Source organism: Pseudorca crassidens, chromosome 5 (genome assembly GCF_039906515.1).
Source record: "Pseudorca crassidens isolate mPseCra1 chromosome 5, mPseCra1.hap1, whole genome shotgun sequence".
Classification (NCBI taxonomy): Eukaryota; Metazoa; Chordata; class Mammalia; order Artiodactyla; family Delphinidae; genus Pseudorca; species Pseudorca crassidens.
In genome coordinates this window covers 109594091-109617942 of record NC_090300.1, presented here as the reverse complement: position 1 = coordinate 109617942, position 23852 = coordinate 109594091, and the positions used below count along the sequence as shown (strand labels likewise).

Below are 23852 nucleotides of genomic sequence, written 5' to 3'. Positions count from 1 at the left end.
AATATGTTTAATCTTTATACCTAGACTATTTCTAAAGGAATTTAAAGTAGCTTATGGCAGAAGCACTTAAAATTTGACTATTAAAAATGGAGCAAAAAAATATTGAGAGCCACATAGCAAAAGGAAGGCAGAGAGTGATACCATAGTCTTTGGTCCAAGGAAGCTGATGACATATTGATGACTGCATTAATGGAGACCGTAAATGTCCCAAGTATCAATACTTTAGTGGTGGTCACTGTGTAACTGGACAGCAGCATAAAGGCATAGATATTTACTAAATGGGGGATGAGGCATAGATATTTACTAAATGGGGGATGATTGCCAGAGGGGATTCTAGAAATGCTCAGAAAGTTGACTTGAGGAAACTACTACATTTATATAAACCTGTCTGCTACGCTATTCACCTTCAGGGTGAATCTGCTCTGCCATTTTTCCTCTACTTATCTTTCTGCTCCAAGAAAAGAGCAGTTAACGGTTGTTCAAAAGATGTTGAAGGAGTGGTGTGAGTGAAAGAGTCAGTTGCTGAGAGTTCATACATGGTGCTAAAACTTTTGGTTCCTTCCTCTATTAAAGAAAATTAAATTAAAACGTTCTAAGGTAGAGATCTGTCTTCTCTCCTCCCTCTACAAATACTCTAGTATTAAATTGCAAGCTTTTTTGCAAGCTGACACTAATACTTCCATTCCGATTGTTTAACATTTTTATTTTAAAAGCAGTTTTAAAAGTTGTTTATTGTTTAGGTAATTTCCATGCATACAAGAGGTTATAAAAAGAAAATTGGAGGGAAACAGAGTGGCTAGTATTATGAAATACTCTGTCAGGCAGTGATAACTCATCAGTTGACTTGAGAAATAGAGTGGAAAGTTGATTGAGGGCATGCTTGCCATTGATGGGTAAGCATCAGATTAATTGTGTTTTGAATATTCTGTTTGAGAAAGCTGAGAAGTATAGAGAAATTTTATAAAAATTTCAAACAAAAAACAATAAAAACAATTTTAGTAGCTAAAGCTGTAAACTCCTCATTAGGAAGTTTAGAAAGTTTTACAATTATAAAAAACACTTTGCTAAAGGTCTGAGATGAAAAATTTTACTGTATTTAAAAATGAATCTTTAAAAAATAAAATACATACAAATTAGGTGAAGTAACTTTATGCACCTCAAATAGTATTCAAGGTTATTTAATTTTCTAGCTCTTCCTAATGCTTTTTATTTTTTTTTTATTTTTTTTTGCGGTACACGGGCCTCTCACTGCTGTGGCCTCTCCCACTGCGGAGCACAGGCTCCGGACGCGCAGGCTCAGCGGTCATGGCTCACGGGCCCAGCCGCTCCGCGGCATGTGGGATCTTCCCGGACCGGGGCACGAACCCGTGTCCCCTGCATCGGCCTAATGCATTTTTATACTATGTCCAACATGTAGATTATTTTTTTTTTGGTTCATGATATTGACATTTGCTTCAAGTACACCAGCAGGTGGCACTACCACACATCTAGAGCCAGGAAAACAAAAGGGATTGTTAAAATTTATCTGGGACTATTGACTATTGTCAGGAAAATAAACTTTTTACAAAAACAAGTCTAATAATATTTTTCAATTAGCAATAATCGCGCCTCGGATAAACCTCATTGGCTACGATACTGCCACTGCGCAAAGCTAATAATATTTTTAAAGTAATAACTGTAAGTAAAAAGTCAAAGCTTAACTTTGACTTCCAAGTCTTTTTATGAATTATACAGATGATTGTCTATCCCCTTTTCTGCAGAAAATCTGGAGTCACACAAAAGAGAAGCACAAAGAATGCACATTGAATGTGTTTCTAGAACAAATAGGATGAAGGAAGATAGTTGTGCAGTTTTCCTGGTGCCAGGAATAAACCTTAGAGTAGTATTTATTTAAGAGATTCCCAAATGTATTTATTAATTAATAAAAAATTATACTCTGTGATTAAACTGTTTAAAATGAACTCTGAATCATGAGTAAATGTTAATTGTTTCTTTCAATTTTTGAGAAAAATGTAACAACATTTATGTTATCTAAATAATCTTACCACTGAAACCATAGATACATGAGGGAATATACTTTTAAAACAAAGAAAATTATGCTGTACTACAAAGTATTTTCAAATTTTGCAATACCAAAACTTGCATTAAACTTGTTTGCTAGCATAAAATTTGCTGAATATCAGGGAGTATGTGAGAAAAATAAACTCTTCTGAGTGAACATTGGTTAATTTATTCTGTAGCCCTAAGTACAAGTGAAATAAGATGTATGCTTTTTGGTTTAATATATCCTGGTCAACCCTCTAGAACAACACACTAGAAAATCCTTCCAGATTTGGGCAGAAGAATCTAGCCTACTACCTGCTTTGGTAAATATAGTTTTATTGGAAAATAGCTCTGTTCATTTCTCTGTGTAGTGTCTGTGGGCGTTCTCACACTGTAACAGCTGAGTTGAGCAGTTGCAACAGAGATAATATAGCCTGTAAAATCTAAAATATTTATTAACTGGCCCTTTACAAAACCAATTTACCAACCTAGCTCTAAAATACACATTTTATGTATATGTTTTCCCTCAAATTGCATGAAGAGATTGCATAAACAAAAGTACAATTATAATGTATGTGCATGTGTATTTGTGATTTCTCCCTATTGATCATCATACAATTTAAAGAAGCCTCAAAATTCATTAATCAGTAATGAATTCCTCGGATTTCCAATAATCAAAATGGATACCACGTGAGGCTGAGAGGATACAAACAGTTCTAAGACTCAGTTCCTAATATCCAAGAGCGTATAGTATTTGGGGAGAGACATTGCACTTACAAAGATGACTAAAATACAAACCAGTATCAGCTAAATTTCAAAGAGAAGCCACAGTCAATAAATGCTCTAGGAATTCAGAGAAATGAAAGACCATTGTTTAAGATAACTAAATTTAGAGGCTTTATTATTAGTAACAATTTGTTTTTCTTTTTTTTTCTTTTTCTTTTTTTTTTTTTTGCGGTACACGGGCCTCTCACTGCTGTGGCCTCTCCCATTGCGGAGCACAGGCTCCGGACGCGCAGGCTCAGCGGCCATGGCTCACGGGCCCAGCCGCTCCGCGGCATGTGGGATCTTCCCAGACCGGGGCACGAACCCGTGTCCCCTGCATCGGCAGGCGGACTCTCAACCACTGCGCCACCAGGGAAGCCCTAGTAACAATTTTAAAGGTGAGGAATCCACTTGTTCATAACTAGTAAGATTCACAATTTGGGCAAGATAAGGAAAGAAAATTCCAGACAAAGGAAATAGCTTGCATGACTTTGATGCGTGTATGTGTATTCAGAGTTTGTTATAGTTTTATTATGAATATGTTAATATATACTTTAGTTTGGGGGCGTTTGTTGGTCTTTCAACTTACAGTGTAAATTTGTGTCTAATTTATAAGGAATAATTCATGCAATAAATATTATATTTTATAGAAATGTAATGACTGCATTATGACTATAAAAACCTATAGCTTGTAACTAAATTCCTCCTTTCCCCCTTCCAAAAGAAATAACTTTTCAATTCAATGAAATATCATTTAAATAATATTAGTAGAGCTTGTCATACAATTTTCCCTAGTTTTTAAATACAGCCATACCTCAGAAATATTGCTGGTTCAGTTCCAGACCACTGCAATAAAGTGAATATTGCAATAAAGTGAGTCACATTTTTTTGATTTTCCAGTGCATATAAATGTTATGTTTACACTATGCTGTAGTCTGTTAACTGTGCAATAGCATTATGTCTAATAAAACAATGTACATACCTTAATTTAAAGATATTGTTTAAAAATGCTAACCATCATCTAAGTGTTCAGCGAATCATAATCTTTTTGCTGGTGGAGGGTCTTGCCTTGATGGTGATGGCTGCTGACTGATCAGGACGGTGGTTGCTGAAGGTTGGAGTTGCTGCAGTATCAACTAAGTTTATGTCATAATCTAAATCCTTTGTTGCCATTTCCACAGTCTCCACAGCCTCTTCACCAGGAGTAGATTTCACCTCAAGAAACCACTTTCTTTGCTCATCATAAGAAGCAACTCCTCATCCATTCAAGTTTTATCATGAGATTGCAGCAATTCAGTCACATCTGCAGACCCACTTCTAATTCTAGTTCTCTTGCTATTTTCACCATATCTGCAGTTACTTCCTCCACTGAAGTCTTGAACCCCTCAAAGTAATCCATGAGGGTTGGAATCAACTTCTTTCAAACTCCTATTAATGTTGATATTTTGGCCTCTTCCCATGAATCACAAACGTTATTAATGACATATAGAATGGTAAATCCTTTCCAGAAGGTTTTCAATTTACTTTGGCCCAGATTTATCGGATAAATCACCATCTTTGGCAGCTATAGCCTTACAAAATGTATCTCTTAAATAATAAGACTTAAAAGTCAAAATTACTCCTCAACCCATGACTGCAGAATGGATGTTGTGTTAGCAGGCATGAAAATGACATTAATCTTGTCGTACTTCTCCATCAGCGCTCTTGGGTGCACTGTCAATATGCAGTGATATTTGGAAAGGAATCTTCTTTTCTAAGCAGTAGTTCTCAACAGTGGGCTTAAAATATTCAGTACACCACATTATAAAAAGATGTGTTGTCATTCAGGCTTTGTGGTTCCGTTTATACAGCCCAGGTGGAGTAGCACAATTCTTAAGGGTCCTAGGATTTTCAGAATGGTAAATGAATGTTAGCTTCAACTTCTTCACCAGCTGCATTAGCCCCAAACAGGAGAGTTAACCTGTGCTTTGACATCTTGAAGCCAGGCGCTGACTTCTCTTGAGAGAGAGAACTAGATGGCATCTTCTTCCAATATAAGATTGTTTGGTCTACATTGAAAATCTGCTGTTCAGCATAGCCATCATCATTAATTATCTCAGCTAGGTCTTCTGGATAACTTGCTGTAGCTTCCACATCAGCACTTGCTGCTTAACCTTGCATTTTTATGTTATGAAGATGGCTTCTTTCCTTAAAGTTCATGAACTAACATCTGCGCGTTTCAAACTTCTTCTCTTCAGATTCCTCACCTCTCTAAGCCTTCACAGAATTGAAGAGAATTAAAGTCTTCTCTGGATTGGGCTTTGGTTTAAGGAGATGTTAAGGCTGGTTTGATTTTCTAACCAGACTACTAAAACTTTCTCCATATCAGCAATAAGGCTGTTTTGCTTTCTTATTATTCATGGGATCACTGGAGTAGGACGTTTAATGTCCTTCAAGAACTTTATTTTTTGCATTCACAACTTGGCTAACTGTTTGGCACGAGAGGCCTAGCTATTGGCCTATCTTGGCTTTGGACATGACTTTATCACTAAGCTTAATCATTTCTAGCTTTTGACTGAACACATAGAGGCCGTTGTAGGGTTATTAATTGGCCTAATTTTAATATTATTGTGTGTTAGGGAATAGGGAGGCCCAAGGAGAGAGAGAGAGATGCGGGAAGGACCGTTCAGTGGAGCAGTCAGAACACACACTACATTTATTGATTAACAGTCTTATATGGGCAGCGTGATTCGTTGTGCCCCAAAACAATAGTAACATCAAAGGTCACTGATCACAGACCACTATAACAAATATAATAATAATGAAAAAGTTGGAACTATTGGGAGGATTATGAAAATATGGCACAGAAACATGAAGTGAGCAAATGCTGTTGGAAAAATGGCACTGAGGTAGTTGCTTGAAAGAGGGTTGCCGCAAACGTTCAATTTGCAAAAAACGCAGTATCTACAAAGCACGATAAAGTGAAGTGCAAAACAAGGTATGATTGTACCTAGGCATAACTGTATTTTATCTGAGCATATCAAAAGAGACAAGTCAAGGGAAGAGAGGGAACAGTGGTATGTATTTTATTTTCAACTTAATTCATGTGCTTTAATTTCAAGGGCCACAATTGTTAAGAACATTCAAGAGGTTGGTAAAATGTATAATGAATTATTATTGGAATGAAATTTATGGCATTTCAATTTTTTAAACACTGAGTTACATTGCTCTTGGTTTGCAACCTTGGGAATTTCCCAGGTGGGAACTGGCCCCTGTACACAGAGGGTAAGGAGAGACAGAAGAAAGAGGCAGATCACTCCAGATTTGTAGGTGGCAGGTTTAATAAGCAAGGGAATTTACATACAAAAGAGGTTTGTCTTGGGCAGGTGCAAGATGAGTAGATCTTGGCACCCGCCTTCCAGAATCTATGTATAAAAGTTTATATTGAGGCCTTAATACTGGATTCAGTCACATAAACCATCCAGATGGTCTTAACAACACATTACTGTTTCACGGCTATGTCCTTGAAGCAACTCCTAGTGGCAGAACTTACATTCCAAGGACAGGGGATGGGGGAGGAGCCTCCAAGTGCCCAGGTCAAGTTCGAGTGTCAAACGGCACTCAGGTCTTCTTGATGACCTTCTCTAACAGTTACAAATTCAAAGGGAAAGAAATATGTTAAAAGCATTTTAAATGCTGCTTCAGTATGATAGAGTGGAAGTGCCAGGCAGCTTTGATTGCTTATGCTTTGCTTATTTTAGAATACATTTCTAGGATTTCCTTAGATTAAATTGAAGTTAGGAAAAGAAAATACCTCTTTCTTAAAGTTCAGCTCTACTACAGTTTTAGAGTGTGAATATAGAGAAAAAATGAACAATATGATTTTGGAGTACAGGAATTAGAGACTTAAATAGGATATAGAAGAAGAAAATTTTAATTAAGTACAATGATGTCAATTATATGGCACTGTAATAGGATGTGTTCAACAAAAATAAATTTTTTGTGAAATTAGAGACAATCATTTACAGTGTTAAAAATGTTTTAGAAACATTTTGATTGTTAAAGAACTAAAATTCTTGAACATTATGCAATGTTTTCTAGATGATTCAAGATCACTGTTACGAACATCGGTTATCTTCACCTCGTTAAGCATCAGTAGTCATATATGTCACTCTAATTTTGTCCTTAGATTTGGTCAGTCATGGGATTTGTCCTGCTGTGGGTAGATGGGAATATTGTTTGCTGTTCTTTACTTCTCTCCTCTGCATGTGACTTGCAGTGACCTTGAGTCTGTGAAATACAGTGCCCTGTCCCATGCATGTTAGCTTTGGTGAAGCGACTTGTTTCAGCAAGTGCAGTATGGGTAGGTCTTACAAGGTCTTAACAAATTTTGTGCATTTCTACTTGCTTTGTTATGCTCTTACTAGCTCTCAAAAGAAGCATATGCCCTGGATAGCTGCTGGTTCCAGAATGAGACCTGTGGAGAACACCGGAACCCAGTCCACAGACCGGAGCCCAGTCCAGCTGACCCACAGCCTGAAGCAGAGCTTCCCTGGCTACCCCATAGATCTTTAAACAAGAAGAATAAATATTCTTGTAATATCTATTACATATATTATAATGTATAATCTTGTTGCTGTTCCTGTAAGCCACTGAATTTCAGCAACAGCTCTCAAATACATGATGATATTCTGCATAAGCCAAAGACTTTATCTTTGGTGATTTCAGCTTATATTAATCTATAAGTCATGAAAAAATCATGAAGCTTGTTACTGAAATTTGATGGTGGTAAAAGTCACTTAGATTTTATACATGAATAGTGAAGAATGGAGTTGTTATTGCAGAAATTCCTGAGTGTTTTTCTAGATGAAGGATTAGCCCTACTTATTGTGTTAGCTCAGGCTGCTATACGAAAATATCATAGACTGGGTGACTTAAACAACAGATATTTACTTCTCACAATTCTGGGGGCTGGGAAGTTCAAGATCAAAGTACCAACAGATTTGGGTTTGACGGCCCTCTTCCTGGCTTGAAGACAAATGCCCTTTCTCTGGTCCTTCCATGGAAGAGAGAACAAACTCTGGTCTTGTTTTTCCTTCTTATAAAGACACTAATCCATCATCAGCGCCACCCTCATTACTTCATCTAAACCTGATTACCTCCCAAAGACCCCATCTCCAAATACCACCATATTGGGAGCTAGGACTTCAACATGTGAATTCTGGGGGAACACAGATAATCAGTCTGTAACACCTATATCTTGATTAGATGGTTCCAGGAAGCATCCACGACTGCTAACAAATTCTGCGACTAATTTGATAAGGTTTGGAATTTCTTTAACAGAGCACAGTAATGCCTTTTATTTCATAATTAGAAATAAAGTTGAAATTTAATATACTTATAGATAAGAATTCTTTTTGGGTAGATTGTATGCAAAAATGGGCGACAGAAATAACTTCTCCTGTGCATGTATGCTGTCCCTCTCTTCAAGAGATGGAGTTCATATTCCCTTTCTTTAATATATGTTGCCATGTGACTTGCTTTGACCCAAAGCATGTGGCAAAAGTGACCCTATAGCAGTATGGGACAAGAGCATAAGAGACCTGACAGCTTCCACTTTTGCTGTTTGGAAAGCTGGGCCCCATGTTAGAAGCTGAATCTTGTTGGGAAGAGAAGACCAGTCAATCTCAAGAAGTTTCATCTGCCCCAGCTGAGGTACCAGACATGTAACTGAGGCCATCTTAAATACCCAGCTATAGTCCAGCTCTCAGTGGAAGGCAGATACACAAATTACCTCTACTGAAACTACCTAGACCTGAAGAACTGTCCAGTTGAACCCAGCCAATCCAAAAAAATCATGAAACCAATAAATCATTTTTCTTCTATTCCATTAAGTTTTGCAAAACAATTGAAACATTATTTAATTAAACTATAGTGTCAGAACATTGCTGAGAAAGTGAATTGGAAAGACTGCAGTGGAGGCAGGGAAAGGGCCCAAAATTCTGAGCCGAGGGTATTTGAAGTAGAAGTTCACTTTCTTCATAGTTTGTTTTGGTATTCTGTGGAAGTTTCCTAAGAAGAAACACTAGTCTGACCCACATCAGCCTTTGAGTTTCTGAGCCCTGCATTATACAACTCAAATGTTTCCAACCCTAGTGTTCTGTTAGAATATGTTTAGTGTCCTATATTCAAATTGCCAAGTCATAGGAAAACCACAAAAGAAAAAGAACCCGACTTTCTTTGACTTGACCAGTATCCCACACGAAATGGCTGTGGATTAACATCTGAGTGGCCATGAATAGGGACTACCTTGGACTTGAAGGGTCTCAGTATTCCAGAGCTCTCATCTTTGTACATGCTTTCCATGCAGAAAAACTTGTCCTATATGTGAGGAGATAAAGCATCTATGGATTGATTTTAAGATTCTGAGAATGTATGCATCATCAATTCTCTTTTTGGCTACTAGGGCTGTAACTCCATGAGTTAATCATAGATAGAAGCACATGAACACAAGTAAATGAAACAATAATTTCAAAAGGATAAATCAGATATCTATAGTTGACATTCCTTTAAATTTTAATATTTGAGAAAAACGTATGCTTCTAGCTTACTAACAACCAAGTCAAATATTTTCTCATAGCAAATAGGGATCTTGGGAATTTGCACATGTTTAAACAAGTTCTAAAGTTATTGCCCTCATTTCTTGGAGAAATTAAAATTTGAAATATAAAAGGATGATTTTGTCACACATATACATATATCCATTCTCTTTTAGATTCTTTCTCCATATTTTGCTGTACACCTGAACCTAACACAACATTGTAAATCAACTATACTCCAATAAAAAAGGACAGTTTTGCATGCTTTTGTTGCAAATATTCAGAGTTGAAATAGTCTCCATTTTCTCTGTAAAAACAGAAATTGATGAAGGGAAAAATGTCTTTTACTTAGTTGAGCATTTCAACAATGCATGAAAAGACTCGGTTAGGATCTACAAAATGGCAATGACACAGCAAGCAGTCATTAAAGGAATGTGTTGTACATTAAGAATACTCAGCCAGGGAATTCCCTGGTGGTCCAGTCATTAGGACTTGGTGCTTTATCTGCGGGGGCCCGGGTTCGATCCTAGCATTGGAAAAGAGGAGGCTAATGCAGTGTGGTTAACAGTGTTTAATCATATTTTATAGTGCACGCAATGAAAGCCAATAGGAGTTTTAGAAGATGACATGATTAAAGTTACGCTTTAGAAAGATCATTCTGGAAACGGTGTAGAGAATGGGTCAGAGACAAGTACAAGTGGAAGGACGTCTTCTGCAGTGGTCCAAGCTAGAAATGAAGGGGACTTCAACTCAGGTTGTAGGGATGGAGAGAAGGAGACAGACAACTTCTGTCTGGGATCCTTTTTTCTGCCTTTACTTCTTATGCGAAGTTTCAAATGTCAAGTTAGCAGAAAGGTTCACCCTGACCACCCTATTAAATAGCTTAACTATCATTCTCTTCCCTCTTTATACTGTACCATTTACTCTTTATTCTTTTCATAATGCTTATTTTCCTCAGATATATCTGTTCATTTTCCATCTCCCTTCATTACAATGTAAGCTGCTTGAGGCCAGGAACTTTGGGTCACGGTAGCATCTGGGCTCTTAGAAGATTTCCTAGGATCTTGCTACTCCAAGTATCGTCTGTGGACCCCCAGCACTGGAATCTTTTTGGAACTTATTAAAAATGCAGAATTCGGGGCTTCCCTGGTGGCACAGTGGTTGGGAGTCCGCCTGCCGATGCAGGGGACACGGGTTCGTGCCCCGGTCTGGAGGATCCCACATGCCGCGGAGCGGCTGGGCCCGTGAGCCATGGCCGCTGGGCCTGCGCGTCCTGAGCCTGTGCTCCACAACGGGAGAGGCCACGACAGTGAGAGGCCCAAGTAACACACACAAAAAACCCCCGCAGAATTCCAGAACTACTGAATTAGTAGCCAAACAAGATCTCAGGTGATTTGTATACACATTAAAGTCTGTGAAGCCCTGGCCCAGCACACTTTAGATCCTCAATAAATGTTGGATGACAGCATGAAGTTAGAGTAGATAGAAGGTGGTAATCAGCTGAACATATAGGCTGAATCGGAGGGAGAAGGATGGTAATCGAGTTTCTGGGTTTCTGGATTAAGCAATTAGGAGGGTGGTGAAGCCACTCAGTGAGATAGGGAACAGTAGGCATAAGCAAAGGTATAGGTGGAAAGATGAAAATTTAACTTCGAATATTTGGAATTTGATTCTCTTAAGAACAGCCAGTAGGTAACTGAATATAGAAACCTAAATTCGAAAAGGAGATCAAGATTACATATACAGATTTTCTATAGGCATAGAGTGGAACAATTCAGAGACACACTTTGCATGTCTCCCAACATATACATACATCTTGGCCAGATGGAGATAAACAGGAACACTCACAAAAAAGTACTGTTTAAATGTTGAACTAACAGGAAAGTGGTTTCAGCTGTAATTCCCATGGACTTAACTTTGCACTTCATGATTTGGAAAGAGAAAACTTCCTGCTACTCATTACCCAACATGTTGAATCATTTGAATCTACTGTTTATACTATTAGTCAATATTGACTGATACTAATTAAATTTTGTGGTTATCATTAACTGCTTGATGCTAAGATTTAGAAAGACCGGTCTGCTTAGGGTTTTCATGCTGAAACTGGCTCCTTAGCTATGTATATATTATACTCTTGGCAAGTAATCAAAATAAATATTTAGGGGGCAATTCTTTCAGCTTCACTGAAACATTTAACTTAATTGATTACACTTGGCTTTTACAGATAATGAGGACTCCCTGGTTTTGTATTGCTCAGATGGCTATACTCAATGGATGATGATATAATTGAAAAATAATTTTTGTTTCTAACGAGAACTGTGCACAAACAATGGGATGCTTCCACTTACTTTTTGACAACATAACTTAGGAAAATTACAGAATATCATTATCCAAAAGCAGTGGGTGTAAGAGAGGATGCTAGTGGTTGTGTGGTCAGTTTTTACTTTCACTATTAAACCAGCAAACTCTTTAAAAAACAGTGCCGGCTAGAATGAAGACAAACTGGTGTCTTTATCGGTCTCTGTGAGTACCTTAAGAAGTTCAGTTTGCTAGCGTGTCTTAAACAGTGCACTTTTTTTCTAACTTTGCTTCAGTATTCCATGTCTGGGAGTTTCTCCTGAAGAAATACTCCAAAATAGGAAAAAATATTCATTACTTAGTAACATGTTTTCTAATTGATTAATGAGCATACCCCACACACACACCTTTTGGGGTTTTTTGCCATTATGAATGAACAAGCCCTCAAAAGAAAATTTTTAACTGTCTCTTCTCTCTCAGAAGAAGTATAACCAGGTTTTGGGTTTTTTTTTTTTTTTTGATCCAGGATTGTTTTTGTTGCAGATGCTATTGATTAATGACATTTATTATTCTTTCGGTAATTGAAAATATTTAATGATTCCAATAATAATCATTAGACATGTGCTTTTATAAAACAGAATACTTAACAAAATTTACAATTTTCTTGATAATCCAGAGTTATTATTATAAACATATAAATTATACCATGTCATTACTTCTCACATCCTTTCTCTACCTTCACTGAAACGCAAAAAGAGAAATAACATATATTCCACTTTATCTTTTCAAGCAAGAAAAAGCTTTTTTTTTTAATCAGAAGGAAATATATTTTCATATTATGGCCTAAATTGATTTAGCAGAATTTAAACTAAATATTAAGTGACTTGGTATTTTTAAATATATAATCAGCTTTCAGAATCTTTGTTCTGCGCTTCCTTGCATAAGGAAAAATAAGTTGAATAAAAAGAAATATCGAGGCTTTGGGGGAAAATACACAACATGATGCTATTGAAGTTGGAGATTCATCAATAAGCTCCAAGGAAGCAGAAAATTTAGACTTTCAAAACACTAAGAAAGGGACAGGATCAGTGAGGTGTGCATATGTTAGAAGGGACCCTAGACCCAATTTAACATAGAATGGCTGGGAGCCCCGGGAGCAGCACATCCACCCCTCAGGATCCTTTAAGGGCTTGGGCTATGTTGCTCTGATGCTCTGAGGCAGAGGCCCAGGACCCATCACTTCGGCTTCCTGGATTGCTCACCTCCAGGGTTCTTATAAATTCCCAAGAAAGGTTAGAATTTCCCTGGGCCCCTTAAAAAATGATTAGAATTGTTGCAATATCTTCAATATCTGAGGGGTCTTCTACACAAAGAGAGACTGTCATTACCTGGCTTAGTGTTTAATATTTTGAGTTTATAAATCTATTAAACATTTAATCAAAGTTCCTAAATATGCAGTTGAAACTGTATGACTAATATTTCAGGTTCTCTTAAGTGTTTGAAACTTATAAAGGCACACAAATCACACAGAAATGATCACAATAAGACCTGTTTAAGAACTATTTCTATCTATACACTCACACACACATACACATTCATGTATGTATATTAACTGGCCACAAAATATTGCAGTCACATGCTTAGCATGGCTTTCTCTGAAGTAGAACCCGATACAAAGGCTTGCAGGCAGGTGGTTTATTTGGAGGTGATGCCAGGGAGCAAGAGGGAGGGACAAGCAGAGTGAAATAAAAGGGGAAAGCTAATCAAGGATGCTTTGTAGGGTTGGTCGCCAGTCTTGACACCTAATGCAAGGTTCCAGAGGATGTCCTGAGCTATCTGTGCTGCATCTCACAACAGTTTGCCCAGGAAACAAAAGCGCTTCCATCCTCATTGGTCAAGAGTGGCCACACCAGTGTTAATTCTTTCACACTTCCAGGATGTGCAGTGGTGGGTACCAGGTAGAATCTCTGGAGACAAGAAATGAGAGTTATGTGACTTGGGCCCTAGTTTCAAATCCTGTGTGGAAATATCATCATGGCAACGTCTAGAGGCATAGATGGAGTTGAAAAGTTTAAAAATCATCCCTGGCATTGTTTATTTGCCTTAGTTTGGGCTTAATGAATATAGCATCACAGTTTGTTTTCTTTAATTTTTCTCTATCATATAATTTTACTTCCTTTATTGTGGCGTTCGTGCTCTACTGATGTCCCATGGGACCAGTACTTCCTCTGCAGCATACAAGTTCTCTTTTCCAAACCTCAGGTGTCATTGGGCCAGGGATAGGGATTTTCCCCTTGTTCTTCACTCCGGTTTAGTTATTCACCACCTCCCCAAACCTCCTCAGCTTCAAATGTCTCACCATCTAAGTACATCATCTACTCTCCCTCCTTATTGCTGTCATAAATAGAGTCCTGAACTCATTGCCACTCTCTCCAACATTATTCCTGACATAAATCGTATTGGTTTCAATATCAACTTGACAGTTGATTCTAGGATACTGGCCACTCAGCTCCTCAATTTCTTCTCTACCCTACCTCCCCCACTAGTGGGCATTTATTAGACTATGTTATTAGCAGTGATGGTAATATCTCCATTTATCCCTATCAAAATATCCAACTTTCCATATATCACCTACTATACTTCCGTTAACTCCAACATTGTTTAAGCCCCGCGAAGAGCTATAATCCATCAATACCCCTATTTCTTACTGTCCCTCACTTTCCTATGTACTCATTCCCCTCCTTACCCAAAGGAACTTTCTTACCAAGCATTCTGATACTCTCTGGCATACTTCTTCAACTATCTTGCCCTTCTCTCTCATTTGACGAAAGCACACAGATGAAGCCACTTTGCCTGTTCCGTTCATCCTCCCAGGAGAGGGAGACCCAAAGACCAGGCTGAGTGGTTTCACTTGACACTCAGAATCACCAGCCTCAAGTGAGCTCTCAGTGCTGCTCAGGAACCATGCATCTCCCCAGTCCATTCACTCTCCCACTCCGTTTGACATTGATTTCATGCCATTTCCTCACTCAAACTTCTAATGCATTCTTTCTCATCTTCATTCTCTGATAAACCAACTTGCTTTCTCTTTCATTGGGAAACAGAAAACTTCCAAAAGCTTCCACCACCTCTTCTACTACTTCCTTCCCTGCATATCCATTCATGTACTCTACCTTCTCTTCAATTGCCGTGAATGAAGCACTTTTCTCACATTCTCAATTCTATTTCTTTGAACTGCTCCAAGTCATCTTGCCAACAGGGCAGATACAGGTTTTGTGGGGCCTGAGTTTATAAATTTTGGAGGCCCTCTTTAGGAAAAGCAGTACAAAGTAGCAAATACTAAATTAGGTATAAATGTGAATATTAAAATTAAAAAATTGGTCTTCCTTGGTGGCGCAGTGGTTGAGAGTCCACCTGCCGATGCAGGGGACACGGGTTCGTGCCCCGGTCTGGGAAGATCCCACATACCGCGGAGCGGCTGGGCCCGTGAGCCATGGCTGCTGAGCCTGCGCGTCCGGAGGCTGTGCTCCGCAACGGGAGAGGCCACAACAGTGAGAGGACGCATACCGCAAAAAAATAAATAAATAAATAAATAAATAAAATTAATTAATTAATTAATCACAGATTTCAATCAAATATAAAAAATGTGGAAATACTACAAGAATCTTTAATTCAGAAAAAATGATATATTTTATTAATTAACAGCCTGATGTGTTACTGTAATTCTTTTTCCCCCATATTTTTGTTGCATATTCATTGATTGTCTCTTCATATGATAAGATCTGTATAATTTTATTCTATAGAGTGAATAGTATGGTACTCCAATTATTCTGTTAATATTGTTGATTAAAATTTGAATTTATTATTGAGAGTTTAGAAAATTTTATTTCAACTTAAATATTGGTTATGTTGTAAATTTTTAGGATTATTGTCAAGTTGGGAAAATCTTTTTTTTTTTTTAACTTATGAGCTATAAGATTTCACTCTTGTGAGTGACAAAGCTTAAATACTCTTTGAGTAGATAACAGTAACCTGTTTGTTATTGATATCATGCTAGAGTGTGCATGTTATTTTTTTTAATCACTATCATTATTTTGTGGTAAATCTTTAAGAAATTTAAATATTTTCATTATGTTCATATGATTCATTCCTTTTTATCAATTGGATTCTGAAATAATACAAAAATATATTCATTACTTCTATTAGAAAATCTTTTCTAATGAATTATCTTTTCTTAATGAATTATTGTTTTGATATGATTGGAAAAATTTTGAAATAGTTTGGCTCTTCAGAAATAGTTTATATTGCTTTAATATATAAACATAAGAAAAATAATTTTATTAGATAGTACAGTTATAGATTTATATTCTGACTTATTGAGTGTATCCCAGACAAGAAATCACTTGTGTTGTGATTATTTATCAGTGAGAAGCAAATCCTCCACCTCCAATTTTAGACACCTGATGATTTGAAGAATTTTCCAAGAATTTTCTTGTATATTCCAAGGCTAACTTCTGGTTCCACCCACTGTAAACTTTTTACTCACCCATTACTAACACAACTCTGGTGCTGCATCATAATTGAAATATGACCTCTGGTTCTGTATCTTTTTGTCAGAATGCCAGGTGAATCAGTACTATGGTTGACTAGGAGATGGAACATCTGGAAGCCATTTCTACAACAAATCATATAGAAGTGACAGGGAACTACAAAAATATACCTTGCTAAACTCAAAGCAAATGTATCCTCCAGTTTTATTTTCCTTTAGCCTGGTCCCTAAAACGCTTGTGGCCACTCCAATACCATCTAATGAGAGGGGAGTGTGGATGGATGGGAAGTCAATGTGGGTAGCAATACTGGTTTTTATCTTTTGTGTTTAAAATATTTTGCATTTGAAAATTTTACATAAAACATATGACAATGTCAATCCATTGCTAAGGCACCTCCCAGGGCCCTAGAAAAAGTGAGAATGAGGGCCTCTGAACTTTAAACTTCAGTTGCCTTACAGATCTGTCTGTACTTATCAGCAAGTGCGTCCTCTCTCCTTTGTCAACAACAAGGTTTGCCTCATCATCAAACAAACATGCTCTTGTATATTCTGTGAATAAAAATTCTTGACACTACTTTACCCTCCAACTGCCCCATTCATTTTCTTTTCTTTACAGTAAAACTATTGAAAGTGTTGCATAAACTGTCTTTAATTCCTCCTCTCTCATCCTGTTCAACTTTGCTGTATGCAGCCTTAATCTCCATTGAAACTGTTCTTATCAAGTTCACAGTGAATTGAACTCAAATCTTACCTTCTCCCTTTCTGATCTGCAACTCCTAAAAGCTTTCTTATCTCAGTTAATGACAGCTTCATACTTCCAGTTCCTCAGGTCATAAGTAACAGAGCCATCTCTGATTCCTCTTTGTTCTCATACAGTTGTCAGAAAACCCTGTAGGTTCTACCTTCTAGCACATCCATTGCTACCATCCTGGCCTAGTTACCATCCTTTCTCACATCAACCAATGCAACAACCTCCTAACTGGTGGGTCCTTCCTCATTCTATTCTTAACATTGCTCTTAGAGGGTTTCTTTTAAACTATAAGCCAGCTTCTCTCTCTGCTCATAACCTCTGCTCATAACACACCAGTGGCTTTTAATTTCATTCAGAATAAAAGTCAAAATCCTTTTAATGACTCAAAAAGCTCTGCACTATGGTCATACCTCTGTGACCTCATCTCTGTCAACTGAAAAAAAAAAAAAAAAAGCACAACCTGAAAGTTGAGAGTTCTGTTTTATTGGGTGGACTTACTGAGGACTTAAGCCTGGGAGACAGAACTCTCAGATCACTCTGAGGAACTGCTCTGAAGAGGCAAAGGGGGAGCCAGGATATATAGGAGTTTTTGCAATAAAGACCAGGTAGTCGGAACATCAAAAGATTACTGTTAATTAAAGAAAACAAGATATTTCAAGTTAAGGAATTTAGTGCTTTTCTATGTATGGGAAGATGCAAGAGTCTGGGCTCACTGAAATCACTCCTTTGATATGCACCTCAGCTATCTGTAGCCAGTAGTCTGTGTTTTCTCAAACTGAGTTTCCTCAGGTGCACCCTCGGGGGTGGTTGCATCAGCTGACTGCTAGATGAGGGGGCATCCTGCCTCCATCCTGAGTTCCCTCAGTGTTCACCATTGGGGAGGCTATAGTGATGGCTTGATGGCTGCAACATCCTTTGTTTACTGATACAGCAGGCAGTAGTTTTCATTCACATCTATAGGCCTCCTTTGCCCACTCAGGCTTCCTTGTTAGTCTTGAACATCCAGGCAGGCCAATTCTTTGCAAGGGTCTTGCTCCCAGTAACATACTATAAACCATTGTTATTTTATTGATAGTCTCTCATCTTTTGACCTCGCTTCCACTCTACAAGAACAAAAGCTCCAACAGGGCAGTTAATCTATGGCTGCACTGCTAGAACATAGAATATTGCCCAGCACACAGCAGGCTCTCAGTAAAAATTTTTTGAAATAATGAAAAAACAAGCAAATGGCTAATATTTCTCTATATCTCTCATAATTAACATATAATTGAGATATTCCTTAATAAAGTCTGTCTTCTTCATCTGTTAATGGTCATGCTTAGTTCATTTATATTTACCGTCCTTTATATTGTATTTGGAATTATCTCCATGATCTTGGTGTTTCTGAAAGCACTGCTATTTCTATGTATCATTTGTTTTTCTCCTTTTGTGGTTTCTGCTGGATTGCTGAATTTTCCTTATTCCTAGTTTTCCCCTCTACTGATCTGGAAATTACATATACCAGCCTTAGAATCAGAGCCACTTTGTTCATAGCTTTCTTTGCTAGCCTAAGGAGCAGATTGGATTTTTTATAGCCAAAGGACATAGCTTTAAGCTCCTTCATTTACTACGTTCTCCCTTGTCAATCTGTAAATATCCTAGGTACTATAACTGGAATTTTTAAGTGCAACTTTTAAAACTAAACAAAAATTTAGACTCAAACACATCTCAGCATAAATGGGAATTTTGAAGGCAAAGTTCCTTAATTATGTAGAGAACACTGGTGATTACCTTAGGGCAATCTGACTGCACAGTATAATCACTTCAGGAACTTTTAAACAAACACTGATGCCTGGGCCGCATTCCAAACCAATTAAATCACAAGCTTTGGGGGACTGAGGTCCCAGCAAGGGTCTCATATGATTCTAATGTGTAGTCAGAGCTGAGTGTCACTACCCTAGATTATTCACATGCCTAAAATGGCAACACCTAGTATCTTATATCCTAAATATCCCCATACTATTCTCAATTTCTAATTTCATGTTTATACCAAATGTTTGATATTATAACACAGATATCATTTACACAGGTATAAGTTGTGGTGTGTAGATAAGTGTTTAAACACCGTTTTTTTCTAGGGGGAAAAACCCCTAATTTGTAGCATTTGCCAATTTTCTTGGAATAAATATTCTCACCACGATCAACTTACTGTCATTAAAAATGGAATTGGGGGGCTTCCCTGGTGGTGCATTGGTTGAGAGTCCGCCTGCCGATGCAGGGGACACAGGTTCGTGCCCCAGTCCGGGAAGATCCCACATGCCACGGAGCGGCTGGGCCTGTGAGCCATGGCTGCTGAGCCTGCACGTCCGGAGCCTGTGCTCCACAACGGGAGAGGCCACAACAGCGAGAGGCCCGCATATAGCATACCACATAGTGCAAAAAAAAAAAAAAAAAAAAAAAATTCTAAAATATATGTGTAAACACGCACACACATCAGTAAATAAGAGTGCCAATTAACCTAACACTATTTACTGATTTTCTTTCTTTCAGCTAAGTTACTCTGTCTCTTCATTACTTACTAAGTGCTTATATATGGTAAGGTGTGTTCCTGGTTTATCTATTATGCTCCATTTTTTTCTGTCTATGCTACTGTGGACTAAAATTTGTGTTAATGTTTGCTATGAAATTTTATATTCCTCTTTTGAAATCATGACTTGGCTATTTCATATATATTTTTCCAGATTTCTTTAAAACATTTAAAAAAATTTCCTAAAGAAATTATTAGTAATTTTGTCTGAAGTTAACCAATTAAATTTATAATGATAAAAAATAATATTAATTTAAAAAATAAAATTTCCAACAGTAGAATTTTAATCCATTTATCTTTTTTTTTAACATCTTTATTGGAGTATGATTGCTTTATAATGGTGGGTTAGTTTATGCTTCATAACAAAGTGAATCAGCTATACATATACATATATCCCCATATCTCTTCCCTCTTGCGTCTCCCTCCCACCCTCCCTATCCCACCCCTCTAGGTGGTCACAAAGCACCGAGCTGATCTCCCTGCGCTATGTGGCTGCTTCCCACTAGCTATCTATTTTACATTTGGTAGTGTATATATGTCCATGCCACTCTCTCACTTCATCTCAGATTATGTTTCCCACTCCCCGTGTCCTCAAGTCCATTCTCTACGTCTGTGTCTTTATTCCTGTCCTGCCCCTAGGTTCTTCAGAACCATTTTTTAAAAAAAATTTTTTTATTCCATATGTGTGTGTTAGCGTACGGTATGTTTTTCTGTTTCTGACTTACTTCACTCTGTATGACAGACTCTAGGTTCATCCACCTCACTACAAATAACTCAATTTCATTTCTTTTTATGGCTGAGTAATATTCCATTGTATATATGTGCCACATATTCTTTATCCATTCATCTGTCAATGAACACTTAGGTTGCTTCCATGTCCTGACTATTGTAAATAGAGCTGCAATGGACATTGTGGTACATGTCTCTTTTTGAATTATGGTTTTCTCAGGGTATATGCCCACTAGTGGGATTGCTGGGTCATATGGTAGTTCTATTTTTAGTTTTTTAAGGAACCTCCATACTGTTCTCCATAATGGCTGTAACAATTTACATTCCCAGCAAAAGTGCAAGAGGGTTCCCTTTTCTCCACACCCTCTCCAGCATTTATTGTTCGTACATTTTTTGATGATGGCCATTCTGACTGGTGTGAGGTGACACCTCATTGTAGTTTTGATTTGCATTTCTCTAATGATTATGTTGAGCATTCTTTCATGTGTTTGTTGGCAGGCTGTATATCTTCTTTGGAGAAATGTCTATTTAGGTCTTCTGCCCATTTTTGGATTGGGTTGTTTGTTTTTTTGATATTGAGCTGCATGAGCTGCCTGTAAATTTTGGAGATTAATCCTTTGTCAGTTGCTTCATTTGCAAATATTTTCTCCCTTCTGAGCGTTGTCTTTTGGTCTTGTTTATGGTCTCCTTTGCTGTGCAAAAGCTTTTACATTTCATTAGGCCCCATTTGTTTATTTTTGTTTTTATTTCCATTTCTCTAGGAGGAGGGTCAAAAAGGATCTTGCTGTGATTTATGTCTACCATTTTTTTGACATCAAGAATGGGACTTCTTTCTTCATATACAAGAAAACTGATGATTTTTATAGACAAATTATTTTATTAATTCTATTTCTTAGCCAGTTGTATTTTCTAGGTATAAAAACATATGACTACAAAAAACTAAGCCATATATGTGCCCCCCCCCCACACACAAACACACATATTTGATCCTCATTATTCCCAGATTCTATGTTTGTGAGGTTTTTACTTGCTAACTTTTTTGGTAACCCTCAAATCAATATTCCTGGTGCTTTCACAGTCATTGGAGATCATTTGTGGACATGTGCAGAATGGGAGAAATTTGATTCACCCCACTAGACACAGGTGAGTCAAGTTAGGTAACACTCTACCTTCTTGTTCCAGCTCTCATTCTGTAAACAAGTGCCCTTTTCACAATTCATTTAGTGCCCTGTTTTTTGCATTTTTGTGCTTTTTGTTGGTGATTTGTTGTTTAAAATGGGCCCCAAGCATAGGGCTGAAGTGCTGTCTAATGTTCATAAGAACAGGAAGACTGACCTGTCTTACGGGGGAGAAAATTCATGTGTTGGATAAGCTTCCTTCAGGCATGAGTCATAGTGCTAAGGGCCTTGAGTCCAATGTTAATGAATCAACAGTATGACATATCCGGGGAAAAGAAGAAAAATGCATTTATTTGTATGCAAGGCTGCTCCACAAAGTACTAAATTAACACTATTGTACTTGATTAAGCTGTGGAGAAATAGACAATGGCTACATTTGTGAATTCATGACAACTTAAAAAAAATGTATCCTGCAAGGTATCACTTACATTTGGAATCTAAAAAAGCCAAACTCATAGAAATGGAAAGTAAAATGGTGTTTACCAGGGAATGGGCGTTGGGGGAACAGGCCAGAATTTGTTTAAAGGGTGGAAACTTGAAGTGAGTAGTAAATAAGCCCCAGAGATCTAATGTACAGTATAGTGAATATAGACAACAACATTGCATTATAATAATCAAACTTGCTAAGAAAATGATACTTAATGATCAAAAGCACTAAAAGAAAGGATCATTATGGAACTGAGAGAGGTGTTAATTATTACTACAATGGCAATCATATTATAATATATAAATGCATCAAATTGACATGTCGTACACCGTAAGTTTGCACAATATGTCAAATATATTTTAATTTAAAAAAGGTTTTAGAAAAAGGTGTCCTGGACATCAATACTGTGAAGCTGAAAGCCAAAGAAATTTACAGTCATGTACCCAGAATCAGGGAAATGTTAAACCTTTCACAACTGCTGTTTTATTACAAAGAAATACTGCATATAATTATTTGTAAGAAATATATATATCAAATAATATGCCTTTAAATAGAAACACATAAAGCAAGGTTATGTACTGTTTGGTTGATGAAAATATTGTGACCAGAGGCGTATAGGACCTAACTTTGTATATTCCCCAGGAGAAATAGCCCAGTAGTCATTAATTTAGCATTCACAATGACTTTATAGAACATAATGATTATTGTGTGTGTTTGTGTGTGTTTGTATATGTGTGTGTTAAAGAAAGGAAACACAGCCTAGAGTTCCATAGCCATTACACAAACAGGAGACAATTTTTTTTGTATTTATTTCAACATACATTTTACAGAGTTTAGGTAGCTGATTTTTTAGTGTATGTGATGTGTTGTGTGTGTGTGTGGGTGTGGATGCATGCACCTATATATTACATATACATAAATTTTTCTTCCAAAATTTTAAACATTCCCTATATTATTTTGAATTACTTCTCACCATCACTTTTAATGGCTACTTATTAAATTATATTATGGATAAATATATTTATGTAACCATTTCCCTAGTGTTAAAGAGTTTGTTTCTAAGTTTCTGCTGGTGAAAATAATATAGTTCTGAATATCTTTATGCACTTTCTTTTCTGTATATGGGATTATTTCTTTTTTTTTTTTTTTTCGGTACGCGGGCCTCTCACTGTTGTGGCCTCTTCTGCTGCGGAGCACAGCCTCTGGCCGTGCAGGCTCAGCGGCCATGGCTCACGGGCCCAGCCGCTCCGTGGCATGTGGGATCTTCCCGGACCGGGGCACGAACCCGTGTCCCCTGCATCGGCAGGCAGACTCTCAACCACTGCGCCACCAGGGAAGCCCTGGGATTATTTCTTAATGATAAATTCTAGGAGCCCTTTTCTGCTGTCAAAATGTCTCAATATTTCTTTATGAAAAAGCTTTAAACATTTTATGTTCCAATTTTTCTTATAAGTATAAAATTTGCATTTCTTATTTTATGTTCCAATTTTTCTTATAAGTGTAAAAGCATAACAATCATTTTGAAACTCTTATAAGAAAGATTCTGAATATAGCAGTTTTGTTTCATCTTTTGGAATAATAGTGCCCTCTCTATTCCTATCCCTTTACATAATTTCATTAATTTAACTCAGGATTTAATCATTATCCAATTTCCTCTTTTTGTTTTTCAGTTTTTATTTCACTTGGCATGAGAATTTACAATGAATTAGTTTAGGTCTATATATTTGCTTGATTTAATGTTCAAAGCCAAATCCTTTCAGTCATAATAACCTGGATAATAGGTTCCTAATTTTTACTCACTTTTCACTGTTTGTAGCAGGCCTTATTGCAACTAATCATTAAAATGATCTCTATATTTGCATCTTTATCACATCTAGGTGATGTATGACTGAACATTCATTTTTTACTTTTATAGATATTGTTTCATTTTCTTCTATTGTTTGATATTTCACAGATACATTTTGAGGT

General features: G+C 37.2%; 1 pseudogene; it reads right to left on the bottom strand.

The window, feature by feature from the left end:
• Window positions 1-1535: 1535 nt before the first annotated feature.
• LOC137225631 (U4 spliceosomal RNA) lies at window positions 1536-1653 on the bottom strand (annotated as a pseudogene).
• Window positions 1654-23852: the final 22199 nt, after the last annotated feature.